The sequence below is a fragment of the Podarcis filfolensis genome, assembly GCF_964270895.1.
Source record: "Podarcis filfolensis genome assembly, chromosome: 5".
Classification (NCBI taxonomy): domain Eukaryota; kingdom Metazoa; phylum Chordata; class Lepidosauria; order Squamata; family Lacertidae; genus Podarcis; species Podarcis filfolensis.
This window is the reverse complement of record NC_139608.1, coordinates 58,289,381-58,299,421: the sequence shown is the minus strand read 5'-3', so window position 1 is coordinate 58,299,421 and position 10,041 is coordinate 58,289,381. Positions and strand designations below refer to the sequence as shown.

General features: G+C 41.0%; 1 long non-coding RNA gene across 2 annotated transcripts in view; it reads right to left on the bottom strand.

Moving 5' to 3' along the window:
* Positions 1–10,041, bottom strand: part of LOC310763987 — a 141,820-nt gene that overhangs the window by 103,803 nt on the left and 27,976 nt on the right. The gene's annotated exons all lie outside the window — the stretch shown is intronic.

The following is a 10,041-nucleotide window of genomic DNA, read 5'->3' as shown; positions in this document are numbered from 1 at the left end:
ACTAATATGAGGAATTCAAAACACCAGGATGAATTAAGGTTTACTAAAACTCACAAGGACAGTAACTTTGAAGCCAATTTGTTAATGAGCAAAATGAGTAGATCTACAGCAAGATATGTTCTGGAGGGAGTGTTTTGTTATACACAAAGATGCCGTTGTTTCACATTGCCAATTATAAATACCAAAAATCAGAAAAAGTGAGGGAGGAAGAGTTAAGGACCCTCATGACATAAAATGTGTAAGGAGCAGGAGGTTGTCTCGCTCGCTGATCTTCCCAACAAATCTTGGGAAGTGTGATCTGAATAGTTTGCATTTCCCCCCTTTAAAAGTCTGCATGGAAAGCCTCAGGTGGCATTAGTGGCTAGGAGGGCCTTTTCTGTGTTGGACAGAGATGACTTGGCCATGGGACTCCATCCTCTGGTAACTTCCAGACTGGATTACTGTAAGGTGCTCTATATGGGGCTGCTCCTTTTTTGTGATATCAATATATTTTTATTAAAGATTTCTTAGTTTACAAAAATACGTGCATTGTCTTTTTTTCAAGTTGTGTTTTCTATAAATCAGTTCTGTTTGTTGTCAGACATTAGTGTTGCGTGCAGTATTAGGTTGGGAAGAAAAGAGGGGGAATGGTGAGTGGGGTGGGGTGGTAATGCTTCTCTTCTTCTACTTAGTGTATGTGTGGGGTTTTGTTTCAGCATCACATGTATGGACTCTCTTACTATTCACCTGTTGTATTTCCTTGGTGGTGAGAGTGATCTCCCTCCAGGTATACCCATTGTTTTGTCTCATCTTCTAGAATGTATGGGATTATGTGGCGGACTTGGTTGGTGATGTAGTAGTTCTATGTTGGGGATTCCCCACCCTCCTCCTGAGGAGGGGAGGTTTAGGTACTTGGGGTTTATTCTTGGTTTTTAGCGTGAGAAAATAAACTGGTGTAATTTTTTCTGTCATTTGCAGAGTTGGGTTGGGGGAATCCAGACTGGGAGTGTTTGGAATATGTAGGTTAATTTTGATTCAAGCATTCTATTACTAGCACGGCTCCTACAACCAAAAATTCAGTCCATGCTATGGAAGTTGCAGATGGCTGTCTTCATGTTTAAATTCCTTTGTGGAAATATGAACTAACATGCCAGGGTCCGGCCACATTTCCCTGGAAGCTATAAGCACTGCTAGTGGGAAGACCTGAGATCTGGCATACCAATTTGAAAAGGGACCCAAAAGCATTTAAAACCAACATGAAGCTTCCCATCGTGTTGATGCCGTTTTGCTAACAGAGCATTTAAAATGGAACCTCAATTGTGTCAAATATTAACAGAATTACGAGCGTAAACATTCCTAGTCTACGCTTCTGCTCTTTTTCTTCCTCCTCGCTGTAAAACACAGTATCAAATTCTCTTTGACAACTATTTTTTTTTGTTTCTGCCAACCTGGAGTTTTTGTGGGCTGTAGCATATGTCATGTATAGTTAATACGAATGGGAGACTGTTAAAAGGCTGCAAGTTCTCAGGTGTATGGGAACCTTTCAAAAAGTCCACATCTTTATCAAAGCATAAAAAGGAATAAACATTGTTTTTCATGTGGAAATTACTCACACGGCTTTTAGTTTTCAGCTATAAACTAATATTTACTGGCTGAAGTCAGCTGAAATAAAGCTGTGGACCCTCTACCTAATACAGATACCCTCCTCCTCCCACCTTTCAAGATCTGGACCCTTCCTAATTTAGACTTTACCATTCTCCTCATCCATTTTGCCCAGAGAAGAGAAACTAGTTTGACATCCTGAAAGCACAGATAGGGAGCTGCAGTTTAAAAGACAATATCCTGGAGATGCTTCTTTATAATACTACATAAAGATGTAAAAGAAGAAAGGGAACTATCTATCTTCTGATAACTGGCAAAGCTTACAAACCCATAATTGCTTACAGTCTAATTAACCTCAATTGGTATGACTCAGCAAAGACACTATGTTACTTTTTGCAAAGAAGCCTAATTTTAATAAAGACATCTGGCCTTTTCTAGCTGAGATGCTTTAAGAATCCTGTTTGAACTCTAAACCACAACTTGACAGCAGCTGAGTCCCTAGCACAATTAATATTGGCAGTCTTCTGAGGGACACTTCCAATGCTACTTTATCATGCACTCAGATAAAGATCTATGTCTGTAAACACATGCAATACATTACTTAAGAAGGGTCACACAATCTCTGTTGCAGTGATCGCAGTGATCTGTGTCCTAAAACGCATGCAAAACACCATCTATTGTTACTATTTGTTGCTATTATTAATTTTTTGAATCACCATCCACATCTATGTCCTAAGGCATGGGTAGGCAAACTAAGGCCAAACTGCCTTCTAAATCCAGCCCACGGATGGTCCAGGAATGTGTCCTTTTATTTAAAGTGCATCTCCGGGTTATTTGTGGGGCCTGCCTGGTGTTTTTACTTGAGTAGAATGGGTGCTTTAATTTAAAATACATCTCTGGGTTAGTTGTGTGGCATAGGAATTCGTTCACCCGCACCCCCCCAAATATAGTCTGGCCCCCCACAAGGTCTGAGGGACAGTGGAGCGGCCCCCTGCTGAAAAAGTTTGCTGACCCCAGGACCTAAGGTGATTTAGGGACATATCTTTAAAAGCTGCTAAAAACATTACAATCGAAACATTACAAGAACAACTGAGTATAGGTTTAAAAGCAGCACAAAATCAACAACCAACATCAGAAACCTTTCCATCCAGCTGGAAAAACTTTACTTAAGAAACATCACCCTCTCTCTACCCCTCTGCAGCTGTAGTGGGTGATGCCTACAAAAATGACTGGCTGAGCTAGTGTCAGTCTTCTAGTCTAGGGTGGGGTGGGGCCTGCACTGGAAGAGAGGGAACTCAGAGAGTGGGGAGGGCTTCAAGAATATCCCAGGGTGCTTAAGATGTGGCTCACTGCTGTAGGGTAGGGATTCAGGCATTAAAGGGGAAAGGTTGGTAAAAGGAAAGGGAACAATATAGAAAGGAGGTTGATGAAGAAAAAGCAAAGTAAAAACCAGGATGGGGGTGGTGGGAACTTATATGTGAACTAAGTACTGGAGGTGCTGTACACAATTCAGAGGCAGATTTTGGGACGCACAACTGGTTTGGTTGCACTGGGTACAGAGCTTCGGGGGTGCCACAATTATTATTTAGAATGGAGCACAAGAGGCAGAGGGGCACCAGATTTTGTCACCACACAGGGCACTGCTGAAATTTGGGATCCCAAGGTCCGCCACTGCACTAATGACTTGTCAGGCAAGGCAGGATTGGAGAGCTGAGGGTCAAGGAGCCAGACTAGACCTACTATTTAGACTAGCCTTCTTCCCCTAATTTGAGACCCTCCAGATGTTTTTTACTCCCATAATCTCTGGTTGTTGGCTGGGTCAGAAAGAGTTGTATTCTAAACACCCAGAGGACAACAACAACAGGACTGTGGTCATCTAAGAGCAACAGGAATTCTGTCAGCTATGGGTTTCTACTGTCCCTGCAGCAATGGAGTCCAGAAGGGCCAAAAAGCTGGTGGAAGTCGATTTGCACGTACTTGGAACGAACCCAGCAATTCCACAGCTGAAGGCTTCTAGTCATATAGTCTTCACTGCCTGTACATTCCATTGGCAAAAATCTAAAAAGGCAATCAGCCAAATCTCGGTCTTGGCTGTGAAACACACAGATGTATAACATTGTGTACCTCTTAAATTTTAAATGGGGGGGGATTCCAACAATAGAAGCTCAAGAATTCAGAGAAAAATCCAGTCTACTCTGGTGTAGTCACTGTGGAATCCTGTGTGTGCCAAGAGGATAATTCCAGAACTCCCATGTTGGGTTTTCTCATTCTTGATCAGCTGCCATTTGCTATCATGTACTGATTCTGACACTGTATTTACAAGCATGAGAGCTGCCACTTGTGTGGTGGACCAATGTCCATTACAGTGGTACCTTGGGTTACATACTTCAGGTTACAGATTCCGCTAAGCCAGAAATAGTACCTCGGGTTAAGAACTTTGCTTCAGGATGAGAACAGAAATCGTGCTCCGGAGGCGCAGCGGCAGGCCCCATTAGCTAAAGTGGTGCTTCAGGTTAAGAACAGCTTCAGGTTAAGTACGGACCTCCAGAACGAATTAAGTACTTAACCCGAGGTACCACTGTATCGCCAAACTGAAGACCTTTGGTGCTTTCCTGGCTGGGGTGTGTACTGGATTCCTAAAAGAGAATAGACATCCTGCTTCAGCTCCTGTTTAGAACACTGATTCCGCAGCCAGTTACAGCCAATTTCCAAACTTTCCCAGAAAGGTTACTGCTGTTGACTTTCTGGATTCCTGCCAATTCCAATGTTCACTTGGATGCTGTATAGATACTGCACTTGTAGTCTTGACTGATGATTAAAGGCTGACAAGGGAAATTGTATCCTTCTGTGGCTTCTGAAATTATAAATCATGAGGAAACTCCAAAATCCACAGTTGGGAAATACTTTTATTGGGACCAACCAAAATGGCACATAATGGTCACAAATGTTTCAGTTCTCCAGAACTTTTTATCAAGCAAGATGTTACACAAAGTAGGGAGCAAGGGATTTTTTGCATGGATAAAAATCCAGTGTTCTGAGAATTCAAATGTCAGAACTGGGGTACAGTGACTACTGGAGGCTTGAAGTGTCAGATAACAGAGGCACAAGTATGAAGTTCAACAAACTGCATTTACTTTCTCTCTCAAACATAGTGTGTGTGTGTGTGTGTGTGTGTGTGCGCGTACATACGTACATGCGCGCGCACACACACACACAGTGGTACCCCGGTTTATGAGTGTCTCAGAAGCTGAACGTTTCAGTTTTCGAACACTGAAAACCCGGAAGTAATTGATTCCATTTTCGAACACACCTCGGAAGTCGAATGGCTTCCGCTGTGTGTTTTTCAATTTTTCAAATTGAACTTGCAGCCAGCCCTTTGCGTCTTGGTTTTTTAACGTTTCGGAAGTTGAAGTCTTCCGGAATGGATTACGTTCTAGAATCGAGGTATCACTGTTTATAACAACTGCTACATGTAATTTTGTATGGGCCCAGACAGTTCTCTCTTCCCACTTATGTCCTCTAAGACTGTGTGTTGCAGCAAGCAATGCTTCCCAAGCCCTATTGATTACAGGCAACACTGTATTTCAGTGCTGCTTCAGGTGCACGTGAAGAAGATGCTCCCAGGATGACGGCTCAATACATATATAGTTAGCCTGTCTCACCTTTTAATAAACACTGCAACTCTAACACTGCCTTCTTTGCAGTACTAATAAATTCTTGGGATAAGAAAATAAACATAACCTAGTCACTGATGAGAAGGTTAGTACTTTTCTTGAAGGTTATTTCACCCCGTGACATAGTGATTCAGGACAGTATGATCTCTAGTGTCAGCTTTCTGCATCTGTCCAAATTCTATATGCAATTTAGCACATATTATAGTTGTAGGTGTGAATCAGGAGTAATTTGCTTCACAATAGCTTTACTCACAGAATTTCTTATTTTAAAAATGCTGCCATGCTCACCTTATCATAAAATACTGTTCCTTAAATTATATGCATTTTTTATAACAGAGCTCATCTTATTTAACTAATCAATATATATCAGCTGTCAAATTTCTAAGAAAATATCAGACTAAGGTAATTTTCTATGCACGTTTGATATGAAAGGGTGATATCCCTGTAACAGCTTTATCTAACAAGAATCAATATTTAACATTATGTAATGTTCATACCAGTTTGCAGCAGCTGCCAAAGCAAGGGCAAGTCCCAAGTAATTTATAAATGAAAGGTCGCCACTTAAATTGGGGTGGGGATGGGAATAAAGGGAATATTAGGAATCAAGCTTTTTATCTGGACTGAACTTTTCTGCTCTATTCCGAAACTGTGCACGATATAAGGGAACAATTTGTTTTGTTTACATTGCAAATTCTCGACACTAAATTCAAACTTCAGATGATAAGATAGGAAAAATAGGAAACACCTTTCAACGTTGGCAAGCACGTTTCATTCAGGTTAAGATTTCACACTTTTACTTTCCCTGTCTAAACTTTTCTTTTACCCTAATAAAAATACTGCCATGCACCTATTCAGGTTGAGAGAGAAGCATTCTTGTTGATTTTTTATTGCTAAACTTTAATGGCTATTATGTTCCATATTTTTAATGTGGAGATTAAATATTTATCAGTTGCCCATCAAGCCATGGCTCCTAAGCAGGGTTTTCAAAAGCTACATGTAACATGCTATGTAGCCAGCGCTCACTTAAAGTCAGTCCAAGGTCAAAAGGTCAAATAATCAAAGTACAAAGGCGTCTACTGGGTACATCTGTTGTGGTTCTTATTAGGAACTCCATTTCTCACCATGGTACTTCTCTTTTCAAAGAAAACCTGAGCTTAGTGATGTTAAATTCTCAAGAATAATCCTTTGGAGAATATTCTCGAGAATATCAGAGAATTTTCATTTAAAATAGGAGAATATTCATTTTAATGCATTGAAAAATGATATAATTTTAATGCATTGAAAATGATATAATTAGTTAATATACATGTTTATTCATGGGTAAACTTGTTCAGATGGCAACTGAAAACTAAGTAAAAATACAGAAACGTCAACTGTTTTAAATCAAGGCCACCTCACACAATGTTACACATAATTGTGTAGGCCTAGGTACTTTAAGTGTACAAAGGATTAAAGTTACTTTCTGGAAAAAAAATCACACTGTATGGCTAAGGTTATAGAATTGCTAAGAATAAGACCACACCAAAATAGAAAAAAATGGCTTTTACATATAGTTGAAATACATACAAATTCAAATGTTCCATCAAATTAAATGAATAGCATTTTTAAAACAAATTAAAATGTTTTCTGTAGCTCACATTTCAGAACTGCCAATGGTGAATGACACAATGCCCAGGAATCAAAAAAATTCATTATTCATTACTTACACTGGCAATATCAAAGCTTGACTTATTATTTACTAGATTTTTTTAATGTGGGTTGTAAAGCTGGTTCTTACATTAGAATTTACAGTTTGTGGAGAATATACTCCAGAGAATTTTCTAGCAGAGAATATTCTCGATAATATTCTAATTCTCGAGAATTTTCTCCCCTCAAATCACTACCTGAGCTACAGCAAATCTAAGATTCCTCTTGCCCACTGAGCTCACATACCGTGACAACATCAAATAAATACATATAATTATGAAAAAAAGCAAGAATGCAAAACTGTATAGTGGTTACCACATTTGAAATAACACCACCACCACCATCAAATAATAACAACACACCCAAGAAAGTCTGGCTTTCTTCAAGTTCCTTCTGATTCCATCTAGTACCTACCAAAAATGTTCTGGCATCTTGGCAACTGCATCACACGGATCCCAAGACCCAGGGTGGATCCCAGTAAGATCAAACTAAGTATGAGGTTAAATGCACCTTTGTGCTTATTTATTATTACATTTATATGCCACCTTTCCTTAAAGGAGCTCAAGGTGCCATACATGGTATACTTCTTGTTGTTGTTTAGTCGTTTAGTCGTGTCCGACTCTTCGTGACCCCATGGACCAGAGCACGCCAGGCACTCCTGTCTTCCACTGCCTCCCGCAGTTTCATGCTGGTAGCTTCGAGAACACTATCCAACCATCTCGTCCTCTGTCGTCCCCTTCTCCTTGTGCCCTCCATCTTTCCCATTATCAGGGTCTTTCCCAGGGAGTCTTCTCTTCTCGTGAGGTGGCCAAAGTATTGGAGCCTCATACATGGTATACTACCTCTTCCTATATTTTTCTCACACCAAAGCTGGGTTAGGTTCAGAGAAGTTGACAAGCCTAAGGTCACCTGGTAGGGATTTGTACCCTGGTCTCCCAGGTTCTAGTCCAAGACTAACAACTACAACACACCGGCACTCACTTCACATGCATGTGACATTTGAAAATGCAAACAGCAGCCCCTGGGGGGGACGTAGCCAATGATCAAGATCACAGTAGGGGCAGGAAGAAGAGGGGTTAAATTATTTCCTCATCTGCTGCACTCCTGATGCTATTTGGGGGTTTGGGGAGGGCATCACTTACTAGCACCAATGCAAATTGCAGCTTCTGAGGAGCCTTCATCAAGTTCCAATTCACCCTTTCCTCTTACTGAAACTCCTTCTGGCTGGAACTATTCAATTTCCTTAATGTGAATGTTAGATGTAAAGGCACATGTTGAATTTTTACCTTAAAAGTCAATAGGAAGCAGAGTTCTCAAGGTTATTACAAACACTTAGTAAAAGCATATATGTTTATCCGGATATTTCCTAACTGCTAATTGTGGGAGTTTACTGTTCAGAATTTTGATTCTTTGATTATTTTAATACTCTGATACTTTTATAGTTGCTGATATTTGTCTGGCCAGGAACGATCCCTATTTTATTGTTTATACCTTACTTCTGCCACATTGCTACTGTTTACTACTAGAACATTTCAATAGGGAGAAGTACTGCAGCTTTGAAAAAGAATGCCAGTATTTAATTAAATTCTACCCTTGGTTTGAGTGCACCATAATGATGCTAACTAGCTTTCAAGCTTTGCACGGCTGCAATAAAACTGGCAAGAATTTGTGCAGGCACATCCTTCATTATACCACAGGTTGAATGCCAGGGCCACCCATGAAGATGGTAGAGAGTAGAGTCAGGAATGCATTCATGTGGCATACGGGCAATGAGAGATAGATGAAAGCAAGCCATGTGCATCCTCGTTTTGCCAAATTGGAAGTGGAGGGAAGTCGAAAGCACAGGTGCCCTGATGCGAGTGGATGGCGCTGGAACTTGTTGATCTTTCCTTTTAAAAATGGGTAGCAGCTTCTATCCATTCTAAAAGCAAAACGGATGCAGGAAGATTAGAGACTCTTGTCACAGTTTTATTCCCCCTATATCCCAGCGGTGGCTGAAGCACCAAATGGACCCCTGCCTCTCTTCATCCACCATCAAAAGGCAGAAATAATAACAAAAAAGGAAGACGATAGCATTGTTTGCACACTAGCTGAGAAAGGCACAGAAGTAGTCCTCTCCTCTCCCTTAAAGTCCCTAAAAGCAGAGTCTCTCCCTCTTGTTGCTAGTAAACAAGATGGGGAAATGGGGGCCAGTATTCAGAACATTTGTATGGTATGTGGCAGGATAAGAGAAGGGCTACATGCCTATTGCAGGTGTAGCCAATGTGCTGCCTTCAAGATTGGATGGCTTTAATAGAGGATTAGGCGAATTCATGGAGTATAAGGCTACTGGCCCTGATGGATATGAATACAGTGGTACCTCTAGTTACGAACTTAATTCGTTCCGGAGGTCCGTTCTTAACCAGAAACTGTTCTTAACTAAAGGCGTGCTTTCACTAATGGAGCGTCTTGCTGCTGCTGCTGCGCCGCCAGCACACGATTTCCGTTCTCATCATGGGGCACAGTTCTCAACTCGAGGTAACTCTTCCAGGTTAGTGGAGTTTGTAACCTGAAGCATTTGTAACTCAAGGTACCACTGTATCAGTTGCTGGAAACTGTAGAAGGAGGGAGTGCTGTTGTGCTCAGCTCCTACACCCTGAAGCAAAAGAACAAGCTTGCTCCATCTTCCAAATGACAGCCCTTCAAATATTTGAAGATATCAGGGTAGTCTGATCTACCCTCATGCTGGGGGAATGCACAGAATGTGTAACAGTGACCACTGGGAATTTCCTATTTTCCTATATTATATTATTGTGAGCTGCCCTGAGATCTTTTGATGAAGGGCGATATATAAATCACATCAAATCAAGTCCACCTCTCTCAGGCTAAACATACCCAACTCCCTCAACCATTCCTGATAAGGCTTGGTTTCCAAACCCTTTATCATCTTGGTCAACCTCCACTCAACACATTCCTGCTTGTCAACATCCTTCTTAAACTGTGGTACCCAGAACTGGACACAGTATTCCAGGTGGGGTCTGACCAAGGCAGTATAGAATGGTACTGGTACTTTGTCCTGTGATCAGGATACAGTACTTTACTTGGACTTTTCTTGGACTGC